Here is a 17280-nt window from a genome sequence, read left to right on the forward strand (position 1 = left end):
GGAAGTGGCCGTCTGGCGCCGGATCCGCCCCGACGTGTGCGCATGTGTGCGGTGAAGGACCCTCACGGGCCGTGCTGGACTCGTCGCTTCTCTTCATTGATAATAATGAAGACGAATGTCAAAAGATTAGTTGAAGAGTTTGTTTTCAAAACGAGACATGGGCATTTTTTTTTTCAGATTGACGAAACTCGCGCCAAAATCATCCAGCTCCGAATGGATAATTTTGGCGCGAGTTTGGTAAATCTGGAAAAAAAAATGCCTATGTCTCGTTTTGAAAACAAACTCTTCAGTTGCAAACACCGCAACGGAGTTGACGCCCGTGGCTGCGCGGCGGACGCTGGACGCTTTTGGCTTGCAATGGCAAATGACCTTCATGTTCATCTTTCTTTTTACAACTACTGAAACTTTGCTTTTTTTTTTTTTTTTTTTTTTTCTTTGCATATCATCACTATCAGACAGAATCCGCTCATCTCCAAAATAACTACTATTCTAAAACATGTCATTTTTCTCGGGTGAACGCTGCATCATTCAAGTTGTTATTATAGCTTTTGCTGCCGACCAAAATCAACACAACGCACGCCAAAGTCTTATTCGGTCGCTAATTTCATACACCGAAAAAACAAAAGCGCCGTTCACATCAAAGTCTGCGCTCGAGTCCAAACGCCTTGAATAGCTCACGACCGCAAATGACTTTGCTTACGTTGTCGTCCGTCAAGGTCTTTGAGCCGAGCGTGATGTCATCGCTGACCAAATTTTGCTGATTCAGCAAATGTCATCGGCGGGAATGAACGCGTATGTGCGTGACTGCTTCCTCTTGCACTGAGAGCTCAAGTGTCATCCTAAAATAGATATTGGAATGAAAAATACATAAAACATTATTCACTTCAATGTCTACACTCAAAAATAAATATGAGCGGAGAGCGCGTCATCCATGCGCAAAGTCGCCGATCTCCAAGTGGTCGCCGTGTCGGCTGCATGCCCTGTCCGTGACGTCACCCGGACATTCGCCGATGGCGGACCCGACTGTGGGAGACGAACACGCCCCTTCTAAATCGGAAGCTCTTTTCGAAGAAGAGAACATCGCACGACCGACTGACGTCACTGAGGCAATATTACGCGATTGTTTCTAGCCGTATTCAGCCAAACCGCCTCCCCGTCCCGTCCACTTCATCGCGGCTCATCGCAGCTGGCCGGCGTGGCTCATTTTTGTCACCGAGGTGGCTTATCACGGAACCGAGCTGGGCTGCTTTAGGGAGTTGTTCATAGCCGCCGCCGTCAGCGATGTACAACACCATCGAGCGGGGCGGCTTTACGCCGTTGTCCGACACCGCCCGACTCGCACATCGACACATTTAGCACGCCTGTCATACGTCCGTGGCTCTTTTGTTACGCGATGAGAGACGGATTACGAGGTCCGCCCCAAATGATTTTTTTTTTTTTTTTTAGTAGCTCCTGTAGTTATCTAGGGTTAGGGTTAGGTTAGCTTCGCTAGCTAGTTTATTGTTTTAAACACACACCTACCTGTCCTTTGGAACCCACGAAGCACCCACGCAATCCATTTTTTCACGACTAACTGGGTCTCTTGCAAACTTATGAAGGGTAAATCCTTCCTCCCGACCGAGTGTCGGAGCAATGTCCAGCAATGAAACGAGCCGGCATTTTGGCTAACACGGAGGAACAACGGGCTACCTTCCCGCAGGTAAAACTAAACGAGTCCACTCGAGGGCGGTCCCGCCAAGTAGGTCACTTCCTGCTTCTTCTCCAAAACAAATCCCTCGAGAGGATTTTCATGGCGGGAGTTACAAAAAGCCGTATACGTCAAAATCATCTTTTGCGGTGGGGGGAAAAAAAACGCATGGGTCCGTTTTTTCATGAATAACACACTAAAAATCGTGCATTTCACGACGGCGGCACTTTAAGCACTCCAGCAGTCCTTTTGTAACAAACTTCAATGCGTCCGACCCGACTTTTTTTTTTTTTTTTTTTTCCACCGCTGATTGTCAAAAACTCCCCGACTTTCAATCTCAACGCGACCACATGCTGCACGGCCCCCCACAAAATCAGGAAAGAGGCGGACTCGCAGATCTTTGCTATTATTTTCACCACTTTAATTTGGTCAACGATGTGTATGTGCAAAAAACTGGCAACAAGCGGGCGTGGGGTGAAAAGAAATCTATTATTATATATAATTTGAAGAGACGCTTTGGAGTTTCCAGCGGACAGTGACAATGCGTTTTCTTTTGAACCTCTAAATCGGCCTAGTCTGGACCGGGAAGTCCCGCTATATCAATCACTTTTATGATTGTGGAATGGAGTTGTTTTGTCGACAAGCGTGCGTGATCCGGTGCGGCTTTGATTTACAAATGAAGCAGACTGCCGAGCAGATGCGAGAGGCCATTAAACGAAGACCCGCTTTGGAGAGGAGGCGACAACGCGGGCCTCCGCCGGCCCGCGTTCAAAATTAGCTGCGGAGTGAAGACGGCGTATATTCCTCAAAGCGAGTCTTCCGTTTTCCGTTCAAAGCTTTGCCATGTTACTCCCATGAGGGTCAGTCACGGGGCGGCACGGTGGCCTCACAGCTCTGAGGACCCAGGCTCGATCCCGGGCACGCCCGTGCGGAGTTTGCATGTTCTCCCCGGAACCCGTGTGGCGTTTCCTCCCAAATCCCCAAAATATGCAACGTTAATTGGGCGCGCTGAATTGCCCCGAGGTGGGATTGTGAGTGCGGCTGTTTGGCTCCATGTGGCCTTGGATTGGCTGGCGACCAGTTCAGGGTGTGCCCCGCCTCCTGCCCGTTGACAGCTGGGATAGGCTCCGGCGCTCCTTGCGACCCTTGTGAGGACGGGTCGGTAACAGTCAGCACCGTCGCCGTGCCTGCTCCTCTTCTGGAAGCTTCCTTTGTCGGGACTTTGCCGGTGAGTTTGCGATGCAGCCGTCGCTTCCTTCATGAGATGCGTGACTGTGGAGGAGGACGTGTAATATTTGGAAGAAGCGTTGCCATGGTTATAAGCTTTAATCCTGTGCTCGCATGTGGCAAAACTCCGGAGCGAGTGGTTTGTAGCGCTCAGTTTGTCAATGCGAGGGAAACGTTATGTGCGGGTGTCAAACTCAAGGCCCCCGGGCACAGAGCCGGCCGTCCGCATCCTTTTATGTGGCCCGTGAAAGCAAATCAGGCGGGTCTTGCTAAAAATCATATTTGTCATATTACTCAAACCATTTTTCCAGTAACTTGAACAATAGTTTAACACACTGTTATCCTTGACTTGTAGTTTTCAATATTTGTGTATTTGGTGTGTATATATGTGTAATAATATGATTATAACAATCACATGGTTTCACACTCATACTGGGCAAGGCCTCTCAAAGAAACCGTTTTTCAAAAAGAATTCAAATAGTTTGAGAGCTGCTTTATAAGTGTAACACATTATTATTATTTCGTTTTTATGATAAATTGTGTGATTGAGTGAACTGATGACGTAACAGCGCTTAAACCAGCAGAAGAGTTTTCACCCCATAGATAGAAATGGAATAGTCACCAAGGCTTTATTATTATTATTATTATTTGTTATTATTTTTGCTTTTACATGCTGGGTTGGCAACGGAGGCCTGCGTTTTAGTCGTCGGCACTTTTTATATTCGGCAGAGCAGATTAACGTATGCTCTCCTCCCCCACCCCCCCCCACCCCACCCCACCCCAGTCCCCAGCATGGGGGTTGTACGCTTTTATTAGCTACCGAACCGCATAAATATTAACCGACACCCACACATGCGCACACGCGTGCACGTACGCACACAGATGAGAAAGTCCGTTTGACCCGTAGTTTTTCTTTGATCCTGCCGTAATTAGTTGTTTTGTTTTGGTTCTTACCATTGCAGAATAACTCTGCGGGAGTTAAACCCCGACGCCGCCTTTCACGTCGAGCCCGCTCTCACGGTTTCAATCCGGCAGCTGGACTCGAGGGGATCATTTGGCAAAGGTGGCCGTATTAGGCCGCTGTCGAAAGGCAGCGCGTTATCGACGGCTTTGGTAATTTCATTTTCCACTTGTTGCCTGGCGTTGTCACGCTGAGGCGTCTCCACGGGCCCCCCCATTACTTGATTATGAAGGTGACTGAAGTAATGTCCCCGAGAAAAATGTTTAAAAATCGGAAGACGTCCGTCTTCAGACTCGGCGCTTCATCGAGGTCGCCTTCTTCCTCCCGTCCCGTGAAGAAACGCGAGCCGTCGTGGAAATGACTTGACGCGGCGCGAGTTTGGCTCCATTTTGGGGACATTTGGATGCGGGAGATCTTCGGAGATATTTTGCAACTCTTTGCGTGCCGCTCGTTATGTGTGCTATTACTGATTTTTCTGCAAGATATTTGTCTCCCTTGGGATGACTTTGGCAAATCCAAACATCCCGAAGTGAAGATAAGCAAAACGATACAATGAATATTTTGCTTCCCGTTCAAGGCTCCATTCATAAACCATCTCCAATTTAGCGTGACCATATCGACGTACTTGTCACCGTGCGCGAGCGCTTCTCGTGCATCCGGTCGAGCATTTCGCACAGATATGCGTTTACTTCCGATGCCTTATATCCAACACCTGCCCCCCCCCCCCCCCCCATTGGTCCAAATATTTTCAATTGCGTCATCCAAAGTGGGGTCCACGGACTCTCAAAGGGGTGAAAAACGTCTTTCCAGGGGGGCCGCGACACGATGTCTGAGACAGAGTAATAATGAAATATTTTTCTGAAGAAAAGAACCAACAAATTTGGGGGGGAAACGATAGCTTTGCTAATTTCCCGGCACTCGACAGCCTCGATCTGAGAGAAGCTGATATCAAAGAAGAAATCCAGCAGCGTTTGAAACCGCCGCGGGGAAGTTCGGACCACGACTTTACACCTGGAAAAGAAGAATCACGGCTTCAAGATCCTTTTGGAATTCAGTCTTGACACGATCCACGACGACGACAGAAAGGAAGAACTCATCCGAGTGCGTCACTCAGAAGCCATCCGTCACCAATTTGAGAACAAGTCAAAGCAGCACCTTTTGGTGCGAGGGCTTGGAACTGTTCCCAAAACTCGCCAAATCAGCCGTGGAATACTACTGTACGTTCCCTTCGTTACCACGTGCACGTGTGAGGCCCGGTTTTCAACTCAGATGTGAAGATGGAAAAACAAAATCACCCGGAAACTAATCACGACGTGAGAACTGCCCTTTCCGGTGTTGAACCACGTTTTGATTTCTTGTGCAAAAATAAAAAAGCAAGAGCACGTGAGCCGCCGGAGCCGATGGAGTCTTTCTTTGGAGCAGAACGGCAGAGCTGTGTCCAGCACTACATTATTGGCGAAAGTTGAGGTCGGGGGGGGGGCCCGGGAGCTTTTTGAACGACGCACTGGGGGTCCGGGCCCAGCTTGACTTTGGGAACCGCCGCGTTACACTGTGTAAGCTTTCATAGCAATTTCAACAATTCAGTCTTTTTTTTTTTTTTTTTTTTTTTCCCCCCTCCTTGAAAAATTTGGATTTTGGAGACGCGGGCATTCTGCACAACTAGACCCTCGAAAGTAAGAAATCTGAAGTCGGCTCGACGTTGTCTTTGTCGCACGTCTTTTGTCCGTTCTTTTCAAAGCAAAACAACTCCGGACCGGAGGTATCAAACTCATTTTTGTCGAGGGCCGCGTTGCGGTTTTCTTTTCCCTCAGAAGGCCGTTATGACCGCGAAACCACAAAAATCTTTCACCGCCTCGTCACGTTTTCACATCAACTAGTTTCAGAATCAGAAATCACGGGTAATGGCTTTTTCAACTATTGTTCATGTTTGCTAAGACAAAAATGCTTGCAGTATGTTATCATTTATGATATGACAAATGGAAATTGATGTGAAGAAAAATCATGAAAGTTGATACACGTGATTTACCTCCGCTGGCCACATAGAATCATGCGCCGGGCCGAATCTGGCCCCCAGGACTTGAGTTTCACACCCATGCAGTATTTGTTTGTTTTGACTCGGCTTTACATATTCAGGATTTTTGGGCGGAGTCATAAAATTAAAAAAAAAAAACAATCCAATCACAGGATGCAGCAATGTGTATTTAAATAGCTTGTTCATTGCGCCCCAAAAAATAAAAAATTACAATAACTACATTTTTGTTCGTCACTTTATGCGAGTGAAGTGTAGAGACAGACAAAACAAATAATTGGCAGGAAGTACAGTACATTAAGTATGTTAAGTGTCACATTTTTCATTTGTTGGTGTGCTGTGGCAATTTCCAATGATAAAATATGAATCTGATATGAACCTGTCAGGTCAAATCAACATGACAACGTGACAGAAATGCAGTAATGACTGTCGTGAAATGCCTTTATCACAATGACATCACTTCACACACACACAAAGCGAAATTCGGCAGAACGCCTGTACAACCGTTAGCGTTGGCGCTAGCTCGCTAGGCTACGTCATCTTTTGTTTCCTGCGTGCGAGCGATATGGTATGATAAGAAGGCAACGAACCTCAAGCAATCCTTGAATGAAACGCGCTTCTTATAATACAAGACGCACTGCATGGTGATCACGAGGGTATCCGATCGACTTCGACTTGACAAGATAAAGCTCGGTGATTGTAAAAAAAAAAATGGGATGCGCCGCTATCGAAATACAAGAGTTTATAATAGAGAAAGCCCAAATATGTCTTGTGCTCTGATCCACGCATTTCGTGTTGACTGTCTCAGACGTGTCGTCAGTCCCACGTAGCCATTTAAAAAAAAAAAAAAAAAAAATACTTCAATGTCAGATATTTGCAGTACAACAGCAAAAGACATGCGACAAGGCTAAAAATAAATGACACTCCCCCGGAAACAAATATTGGCTTGGAAAATGGTTGGATGTATATATAATATACACATTCAAACATGCCAGAGCTGATCAATCACGTCGTATTATCAAAAAGTCAAAGTGGATCAGCATAAAATGCAAATTATCGGCCGATACCGTTCAGGCTGATAAGATCGGTGTCAAGTCTACTTTTGACCCAAATGAGAAGCTTTGACAAGTGCATTTTCCTTCGCTCACAAAAACCTGCACTTCCCTCCCCACCAAAAATGTACCTGCCGAACTGTCTGTTGCTCGATTCGATTTCAAATTGCCAGTTCGAAGACACTTCTTTAGTAGTTTGAAGAAAGAAAGTTGTTTCGAATTCTGTTTAGTGTCAGCATAGCGACATGAGCGTCAAGGTCCTTTGCAAAATCTTTTCTTCAGCCTGCAATAACAGCAGCACCGTCTTTCTTTCTTTCTTTCTTTCTTTCTTCAACAAAACAGCAGCGCTAGCTAGGCTTAGCTAGCAGTGGTACTGTAAACTGGCCAACGTGAGCCGCGGTTGCTTACGTTAGTAGCGCGACTCGTAATGAAGTGTTACTTGAACAGAAAATTTGTCAGATTGATGTTTGTTATTCTTTTGGGGAATTTATATTGACTTAAAACTCAAAGTTGATTTGAAAAGCGGAATTGCTGCTTATTCCGCATCGCTTCTGAATCCTTTCAGCTGGCCTGGGGCACCTTCGCTCTGCTTCTGTTTGGTTGTTGAGTTCCAGTTGGCCGACGGAGACTTCAACCTTCCTCCTCTCTCGTCTCTTAAGAGCTTCACACAACATCTGCGCCAAGAGGGAATAAAGCTCTGCACCTCCCGTATTCAAAGTGCCAGTGTGAAGGGAGCTGTTTTGTTACGAGATGCTGTTTGGTGTTCTTTTATTATTATAATCCATCCATCCATCCATCCATCCATCCATCTATTTTCTTCGCCGCCGAGTGCCGGAGCCTCTCCCAGCTGTCAAACAGCCGTACTCACAGTCACACCTACGGGCAATTTTGAGCGGCCAATTAACATTGCACGTTTCTGTGGATGTGGGAGGAAAGCGGAATGCCCGGAGAAAAGCCACGCGGGCACGGATGGGGAGATAATGCAAACTCGGGTCCTCAGAATTGTGAGGCCAACGCTTTCCAGCTGCACTTCGGTGCTCATTTTTATGATGGGTTTTGGTATAGCTCCGGCTTTTGTGAACGTGACTCGACCGATCTTAGTGCGCCCGAGACTGCGTCGCAAATGATCGACACCTCGTCAGTCACGCCTTCTGTCTCTGACAGGACCATCTGCGATGGTTTCTCCCTAATGATTAAAAAAAATATCACTAATCAGTTCTCCCTTTTAAGGCTGTATAAAAAAAAAATCAAAAATGATGCCTTTGCCTCCAAAAGAGGGCCAGCAGAATTATTGTTGAATCACGTGGTCCGAGTGGTCCGTTATCTCCCACTTGGCATTTCCACCTCGTCTGCAAAAAGGTTTCGAACAATTTGCGAGATGAGTTGAATTCTCCCTTTTGCCGGGCTTTCGGCACTGGGCCCATGTTTTATTAAGCGGCGACGCTGTAATTTGCTTCTGTGTCGTAGCTAATCAATGCATCAAAAACGACGTTCGCTCTTCAAAGGCCGCGTAATGAGCGGAGCAGCAGAGTTCAAACAGAATGCTAAAGTGTTTGTATAGACTCGTCGGGTGCGAGCGACTCGGCTAGTGAAAGATTCCTTTTGCGCGAAAGCGTCCGCAGGAGGACTTTCAAACGGGAAGCGGCTTTAAGCCTTTTTGCTTGGGGCAAACCGAGGGAATCCCGCCGCCGCCCGTCAAACGTCAGTCGATTGTCCTGCTTTGCTTCTCTTCTCTTCTCTTACACTTTACAACCCTCTGGCTGCTACGTCAGCGTTCACGTGCGTCTTTCGGTTTTTCTTGAAATATCACTGCACTTGGTAGCCTCGGCGGGGGCTTTTCTTTCGACGCCGGAACGGGGAGCAGATAGCGAGGGTTGATGTCGCTTATTTGCATGGAAGGAGGGGACGGGACATTTGTTTTGGCCCGAGGGGACGCTAAGCTCGTTCCGCTTTGCGTTTTGACATTGCTCGCACATTAGCGGGTCGCCGTGCACGCGCCGCTATCGCGAAGACTGATTTCGCCAGATGCAGGCCCGCCGACGTCCTCGCATCGCGTACCTGCGCGCACGTCGTAGCGCATCTGTGCATTTGGTGCGTGCCCCGCGGACTCTCAGGGGAGGGAAATCGGCGTTATTGTGCTAACGCGCGAGCCGGTCTTTGCATTCATTATTCACACTGGCAAATATATGAATAGATAAATACATAAATATTGGCGCTCCTTGTTTTATAAATGCTTGAAAATGAGGTTTTCAAATCGAATCAAACGCTGACAATGTGAGGGCTAAAAGGGCAGGAGACCGGCTGGAAAATAAAAGCGCAAGAGAGGGTTAGGAGGTGGATGGATTGCGAGGGGAGGGCAGGCGAGCTGAGCAGAGGAGAAAGAAGCGCGCAATGAACGATATCCAGCCGGCGGCAAACAGAAAACAATTGTTACGCTGCCTCCCGTAACCCAGTCCGACCTTAAACGGCAGATTTTTTTTTCCACTCAATTAATTTCCACACGTCGGAGCGGCGGCCTCGGCCGCGGCCAGGATTTTATGGAGCCCGCCCGCCCGCCGCTGCGAGGCCGACGCGCGTCTCCGCCTCTGGCTGCCGGTTTTTGTTTTGCTTTCGTCAACCGATTTTCCAGAGGCCACGCCTGATCCGTAAAGTGTCGAGCGGCAGCTTCTGCGTCATTGGGGTGTGATCCGATAGCAAAATGAACTGGTGTCGTAATCCTTGTAGTGCAGTTGTCGGAGTAATTGCCTTGGTCCTTGACTTCCTGTTTGTGCCAGCTGTCTGTGGCGGAGCGCGTCACCCCGAGTTCGCCATGCAAACAGCCTTGTGGGCGTGAAGGGCTCACGCCAATTTTTCCATGATTAGTCTTTTTCTCATTACTGTTATTGGTGCAGCTGTTGTTCCATCCCCCTATTCCTCTCCCTCCCTCCCTCCCTCCATCATGTATCCATCCTCCCTTCCTCTGTTTTAATCTGCGCCGGCGAGGCAAACGGCCGCTCGTTGGTACCTTCTGTGGTTGGATTTTATTTTTTTTTCCTGGCAAAGTGCTCGCTCACATCAGGTTCATCCGGTTTTCGATCACATCTGAGCAACGAGCACGGCTTTTGACCTGCTCCGTACGAAAAGTTCCTTGAGATTACTTCACACGTGAATGAACGTTCGATCAATCATTTGAACCGCCATCGCCGATTGCGCCGTTTGAAACTTTCTCGGAAGGTGTGACTTTGCTTCACCCGACATGGAAGCGACATTTGAAGCGATCAAAGCAAAAGATTGTGTTTACTAGCGACACGAAAGTTGTGGCGTCACGTTTAGCCTCGTTGAATCTTGCATTCAGCCCGATGGACTCGTGACACACCCTCTAGTAGCCAAATGTTATTCTCATTCAAGAAGAGTTGGAGTCCAATGTAAACATCAGATAAAGAAGCCACTGTCGGTCACCGCGGACGGCGGGCGGACTCGGCAGACGGCAGACGCAGACAGATGGACAGAAAGATAAGGGAGAGCGTGACCGGGCCGTGTGCGGTGAGCGAGCGTCAGGAATGGTGGCTGCGGCTGAGAGGAGGGGCGGATCGGATCAATGGGGAAGGGTAAAGGGAGGACACGGCCGTCCCTACGGTTAACAGACAAAGCCAAGCGCCGGCTCACGATGAGGACAATTTGGACCACGCCAACGTGACTCTGGCCACGACTTATTGATTATTCACCTGTTGTTAAATGGCCTCGTTAGACGGACGACTGGCCCCGTGCGAGTGTTTCATGTCCTGTGAAAGTCTGAAGCGAACATGGCGGTCAGTAAAGGAGCGGCGGCCATCTTTCTGTTCAGCGCATTTGGGCAGGAAAGGTGAAGGACATTTCATCGCGAGTTCTCCCTCCTCATGTCCTGTACTGTGCTCTGTCTCAGCGTGAAATCTCCAGCTCAAAATCGGCGGCGCTGACTGTTCAATAGACTTTATAATCCCGCAGATTTGAGAGACGGAGCTGTGAGCTAATTCCCCGCCGGCCATTATCGCTAAAAGTGGCATTGTCATGTGACCACTCCATCCTGCCTGTTCACAGTCGTGACAGGTTGGACGGACAAAAAAAAAACAACCTTGCCCTGGGCAAATATTTTCCTTTTTCTCCCTCCCCACATATCACCGAATCTTGGCAAATTCCTCTCGCTCTGAAATCGGTCATTTTCCGCCATATTTTCCCTTCTGCTGGTGTTTACTTTGGCTGCTCGTCGAGCGTCCCTCTGGATGGCGGATTTATGAATTAAGCTGTAACGCAGACAGGAGGGTGAGCCAAAGCCACGCGTTGCGGGAGTCATAACCAAAAGCTTAGTGACCACGGACAAGACTCCGGACGCAGCATCGCGGCAGGATACTTAAGAGGGGTTGGCGCTTTTTAGACGATTTGGAGAAAGCCGCACGCTCGGGAGCATTACACCCATCGACGAGCCTCCTTAAGTGATGAGCTGACACAAACAATTTTCTGCACACCCTGCCAACGAAAATAGTTCAAATCCAAGTTCATAAAACTCCCGTCAGGACCTTTGCCCTTTTTTTTTTTTTTTTTTTTTTTTTGGTTTTTGCCATAAAACCTCCATTTTGGAGTTACAGACAAATGTCAGGCATCAGTGTAGCAAGACTTGTTTGAACTTGCTGTAAGTGCACGTTTTTGGCAGGTGAGGGTGGCGTTGCAATCTCTTTAGCGGCTTCGCTCGCTGGCTGTTCCAGAGCTAAAACAACTGCCAACGCAGCCCAACCACCTCTGCCAAGGTGTCTCCCGCCCCTCCTCTCTCGCCTTCTTTGCATAATTAGCCAGGTAATTGTGGAGTAATTGACTGCGTCACCTGCTCACTGTATGCTTTGGCTTTGTTTAATAAACAGCTGGAATAATACGCAGCACGTTGTTGGAGAGAATATCGGGGAGGGGTGGCAGGACACCGTGACAGAATGGAAGTCGGAGGACGGTAAAGAGTCTGAGCAGGCCACAAAGCACAAACAAAGGGATTCGATTCGATTCTCCAGGCATGTCCTGAACATGTTGGGCATGCTGAGATTCTCATTGACGATGCGTTATGAGGATGGGAGGCAGCAGGCAAAGATGAATTTTCAGGCAGGCACGTGCAGGAGTGGAGTAGACATTTTAGGCACGGGTAAAGGAGATGGATGCGTACGAAAGCGGGAGCGCGGTGAAGTCGAGCCTCTCCGGGCTAATGACATTAAGGAAGTCTGATGAATCGACACCCACGGAGTGTTATTGACGTCCCCGGAGCCCGCCCGAGCAGAACCGGCCCCGTCGCCGGGCTATCGGCCGGCCCTGCTCCTCAATTAGACGGCTTGATTAGATTCCCCTCGGTTGCGCCCTCTCTCGGGGTGAACGGGGTGGCGTGATGGATGTGACGGTCAGGATTATTAGAGGGGAGAGGGGGGGGGGGGGCGCGTCACCCGCGCCCCACCCGGGAGGCGCCAGACGACGGCTTTGACCGGTCTCGGCTGGGGGCGTGGGACCGGAGCGCGGGGGTCTCTTTCTGAGGCTGTCAATCAACCCGCGAGCCCCCCCGAGTCCCTGCAGCAGTCATTCTCCACCGGCATGCACGAATCTGAAATAGTTGTAACGGGGATGCTCCGTCCTTCTCATAAATAAGATGCTCGAAATTTGGAGCCAAATGCGGCAAGGGTCAGTAGCACTGATTTCACATAAAGCCGTCAGCTTTGCTTTTTTTTTTTTTTTTTTTGCTGATAGCTGAGGAGTTTGCCTAGGATGTGTCCTTAACCCTCTTCCCTGCACAGTGACAGTTTCTTGCAACCATTCATCACCATCTTGGCTCCTGTGGCGCCAAAATGGGGCAAGTCAGGTAAGTGTCCCAATTCAGCAGTTTTGAAAGGCAGAAACTAATGATAGCTCTCGATTGGGGGCCGCTTGTCTTTCCTTGAAAACTTTTGTTTCTTGTTCCGCTGCTTGTTGGCTGGCTGAGTAGCAAGCTAATGACCTGTCTCGGATGAATTAGCGGCGCCGACGCCCTGCAAACGCGCTCGGCCGAGGTCACGGGAGCTCGCGGAGACTCCGACAGTCCAACGGAGACTCGAGTCGAAAAAGCGGCTGTGTGCCTTCCAATGGGAGGAATCGCCTGTAAATGGAGAGAGAAGCTCCGGTCTGCTCCATTTGTGCATCCCACTCACTTGAGAAACTCTTGCGGTTGTTCATCCATCCATCCAATTTTTCAAGCCGCAAGCCAGCTTAAAGGCGGACGACACCCTGAACTGGTCACTAGTCAGTCGCAGGGCACAGTTGGTCATCTGACACGATTCCATTTTCAAACAAAAGCTTGCATTCAAGCCGCCATGACAGTAGAACCGCTCGAGCGCCTCCACATTTCTTCAAGTACAGCTTGGTGTAATGCGCCATTATGAAGTGTAACGAATCGAGCATAACATTGCATTGATTTACAGTTATAAGTGAGCGCAGTCGATGCGTCAGCCCTGATGCCGATGCCGTGAAGAAGCCGTGCCTACGGGAGCAAACGGTTTAGCACGCGTGCGCCCGAAAACGAAACGGCCCGTCACATACGCGTATCCGTTGGCGCGCTCGTCTGTGGGGAACCGGCTGAAATGTCAAAAGTGTGAGCGCCGTGGCCTCCCGCCGACGCCTCTCTCCTTATTTCACAGCAGCACCTGCTGGTGACAGAGAGCACCGGGGGGAGGCCAGGTAAGGAGGGGCCGGAAGAAGATGCAAAAGGAGAGCAGAGGAAAAGGTGAGGATGGGGCAAGGTGGTGGTGGTGGTGGTGGTGGTGGTGGGGGGGGGGGCCCCTTGGTCAGCTCCTCGTCAGACAAAAGGGCCCTCCTCGCTACTTCATTTCACTTTCAATCGACGATATTTGAGCCTCTGCCAAGGTTTGAGGGATTTTAAGCTCCGTATCAAAGCCAAGCGGCGTAATGAATGAAAAGCCCCCACCCAACCCCTCCCGAATTGATTTCAGGCTAAATCAAACCCCGCTATTCAATTATCTGCCAGAGCTGCCTCTGAGGAACTTTTAAGGCGGCGGCGTGCGCGTACGTACCAGCCAAGGAGGGGCCGCCGGGGGCCGAAGCAGAAACAAGTCAGGAGCTCGGTCCGAGCAGAATGCAAATGGCGCCGTCCTCCAGTGTCGGAATGAGCCGTTGAACTCGGGGCCCAGTCGGGCAGGGAAGGCTCCGTTGACCGACCGGATGGGCGCAGATCTGACACCAAATCGCCCGTCCGCCTCAACGGACATCAGAAGAATGTCAAATGTGACGCGGCGGCGTCCGACGAGCGCCCAGATCGCTTGAATGAAGTCGCGGCCACTGCGGCGCTTTCCGTGCGGTGCTTTGTCGCCATAAACTCCGGAGACGACATTTGCGCTAATGTTAGCTGGAAAACGATACGTCGTCCTCTTACGTGAAAGAAAATATTTCAATATTTGATACAGGTTTGTTCTTTCCAAGAAAGAGGACTGACAATTTACATCTTTGCTTTATCTGAGGCAATTATTTGGATTTTTATCAGAGTGAGGGTCGATTATTGGCCAATTACAAAAATCTGTCCTCTCAAGTATTTCAAGCCAAAGAGTCAACAATTGCACCCCCCTCCCGCCCCTAAAAAGAAAAAAAAAAAAAACCACACAATATTTCAAAAAACAAACTGAACAGCATCAGCATTCAGCCTCCTTGTGCAACGTATCAAATGTTCGGCTTAACTGATAAACAACTCAATGCAATTACAACACGCTATCTCTGAAATGAGGGTGCTAATGACATCATTACCGTAGATGTCAGCTGGAGTGTGGGCGGGGCCAGCGGATGCCTAGCTGGGGGGTTCGCTTTGCTTTCCAAGGATGAAGTATCGACGCTTCCTTGATTCATGATGCTGCCTTCATGGAAAATATCACCTTTGCCAAGTTAATTTTGAAAAGGCCAGCAGATTTGGGCAAAGACAATCAGCCTGACCTTTCTGAGAGCAACCCCCGGTTTTCACTTGATCACCTCCTTTTTCTTTTTTTGTTTTCCCCCACTTTTCTCCCTCCCCCCCCCCACCACATTTGCATGGTGGGGCGGGGGGGGGGGCAAATCGCGAGGGAAACATAATATAGACTTTGCTGGGGAGCAAGTCTTTATGTCGTCAGACATTTTGTATTCTCCTGCCCGAGCAGCTCGCTAATCAAGATGGGCAGATGATTTGTTTTTGTTTGTGGATGGCTGGAATATCGCATCTCTCGACACGTTCAAGCTTGCGCCTCATTTGCAATTCTCCGACCACAACACGAGCTGCGCCAGGACAATGTTTACATCCGAGTGTTTTTCACTTTGCTGCTGGGTTTCAAACCTTTTGTAGACAATATGATGCAAGAAAGAAGCTCTTATGTTTGTGTCTTCAGCTGAAGAATGTTTTGTCGAGCTAAGGTAAAGATGGCAGTCTACGCTGAACAGTCACCGCCCTTACGCCTCTTTTTTTTTTTTTGCACTTCTCTCATAATTCCAGCATCAACAAAAGCATAATGGCGCACGTACGCACGCACGCACGCACGCGTTCACGTGTGCGTCGTCTGCTGTTTTGGCGGGAAATTAGCCAGATGCGGCGCTTCGTGCCGCACAAGAAGAGGTGCCTACCTGTCAAGGCGCTTTAAGTCCAAGGCGTCCACCGCCGGGCGCTTCTCCTCGCTGGTGTCCGACCCCCGCCGCCGTCCCGTCAACCTCAAGGGTCTCGTGTCCCTTGCGTTCCCTGCAGATAAACATTCAGTGGAACACGCGTTGCCGTCCTTCTGTTTTTCTGGTGCAGCACGTAAACACGACGTTCACCTTTAGAGGAAGAGGAAATTCAGGTGCATAAGGGCGCCACGGTGGGGTGTCCGCCCCACAGCTCTGAGGACCGGGGTTCAAATCCCGACCCCGCCTGTGTGGAGTCCGCACGTGTGGTGGCTTTTCTCCGCTTTCCTCCCTCATCCCCAAAAAAGTGTCTGCTGGGTTACTTGACGACTCCACCAGTGGTTGTTGATGCGTCTCTGTGTCCTGCGATTGGCTGATCGACCAGTTCAGGGTGGACCCCGTCTCTCGCCTGAAGTTAGCTGGGATAAGCCTGCGACGCTCGTGAGGATTAGCGTAACGGAAGATGAATGAATGAATGGCAACATGTTCTCTTTTCTCAGAAATTTGAAAAAAGTGAGGTGACAAAATATGGTCTGAAAATTGCATCCAGCGCTTTGTATACCAAACTGATTCAGATTCTGATTCCCCCGCACCCCCCCCAAAAAAAATGGCAGGAGAATGTGTGGTACCTCGATGTTCATTGTTTAGGCATTGACAACTGAAAACCCAAATGACAACGTCATAAAAATATGCTGCATAGATATTTTTCAATCGTGGGGAATCGCAAGCAGGCGGAACAGTGGATCAGCTGGAAAGCGTTGGCCTCACAGTTCTGAGGTCCCGGGTTCAATCCCGGACCCGCCCGTGTGGAGTTTGCATGTCCTCCCCGTGCCTGCACTCCATTTTCCTCCCCCACCCCAAAAACACGCAACATTGATTGGACGCTGTAAATTGCCCCGTCGGTGTGATTGTGAGTGCGGCTCTTGTCTGTTTCCATGTGGCCTGCGATTGGCTGGTGACCAGTTCAGGGTGTACCCCCCCCCCCTCCCCCGGCCCCCCTTCCTGCCTGTCGACAGTTGGCATAGGCTCCAGCACTCCTACGACCCTTGTGAGGATAAGCGGCTAAGAAAATGCATGGATGGATGCAATCGCAAGCATCGCATTCTCTTTGCACATCAACTCATCCCTTAAACTGATTGGTCATCTGAACGATGAAATGAGTCTTGGATGAAATCGTTTTGGTGAGTCTCAAACTTGCACTCGATCGTTTTGAGTGAGGCGTGATGGAATTAAGATGCCTCAATAGCAGCCATTTTGGGACTAGTCCTGCCAGCGGTATGTTTGTTTTGTCTGAAGTGCAACAGACGACACGTTGTGTATGTACCCAAGCGTCCCACGGTTCCGGTTGACCGCGTCCTTCTTTGGAAGGGCGACCGGGTCGAAGTAGCCAAGGGAGTGCATTAAGTGGGCCGTCGCGGGCCCCATTTTTACCCCGAGACGCCACAGAAGGGAGGGCGGACGTCGGCGGCAATGCGGGAGCCCAGTGAGAAGCGGCTCCTCTTGGGAAATGCGGCGTGTTCCGTTCCGTTCCCCCGGCGACACAATGGACTGCCGCCGCTTCGGCGCCCGCGGGTCACCGTCAGCAAAGTGGCGCCCAGCAAGCCGCAAGATTCATTGCGCGCTTTTGCTGGTGTGCTCCTGCGGCCTCTTTGTCCGTTTCCCTCTGCACACTTTT

General features: G+C 49.6%; 1 protein-coding gene across 1 annotated transcript in view; it reads left to right on the forward strand.

The window, feature by feature from the left end:
* camta1a (calmodulin binding transcription activator 1a) overlaps positions 1-17280 on the forward strand; it is a 193907-nt gene that overhangs the window by 62109 nt on the left and 114518 nt on the right. The window lies entirely within an intron of this gene.

The sequence above is a fragment of the Syngnathoides biaculeatus genome, chromosome 2, assembly GCF_019802595.1.
Source record: "Syngnathoides biaculeatus isolate LvHL_M chromosome 2, ASM1980259v1, whole genome shotgun sequence".
In the NCBI taxonomy this organism is placed as follows: Eukaryota; Metazoa; Chordata; class Actinopteri; order Syngnathiformes; family Syngnathidae; genus Syngnathoides; species Syngnathoides biaculeatus.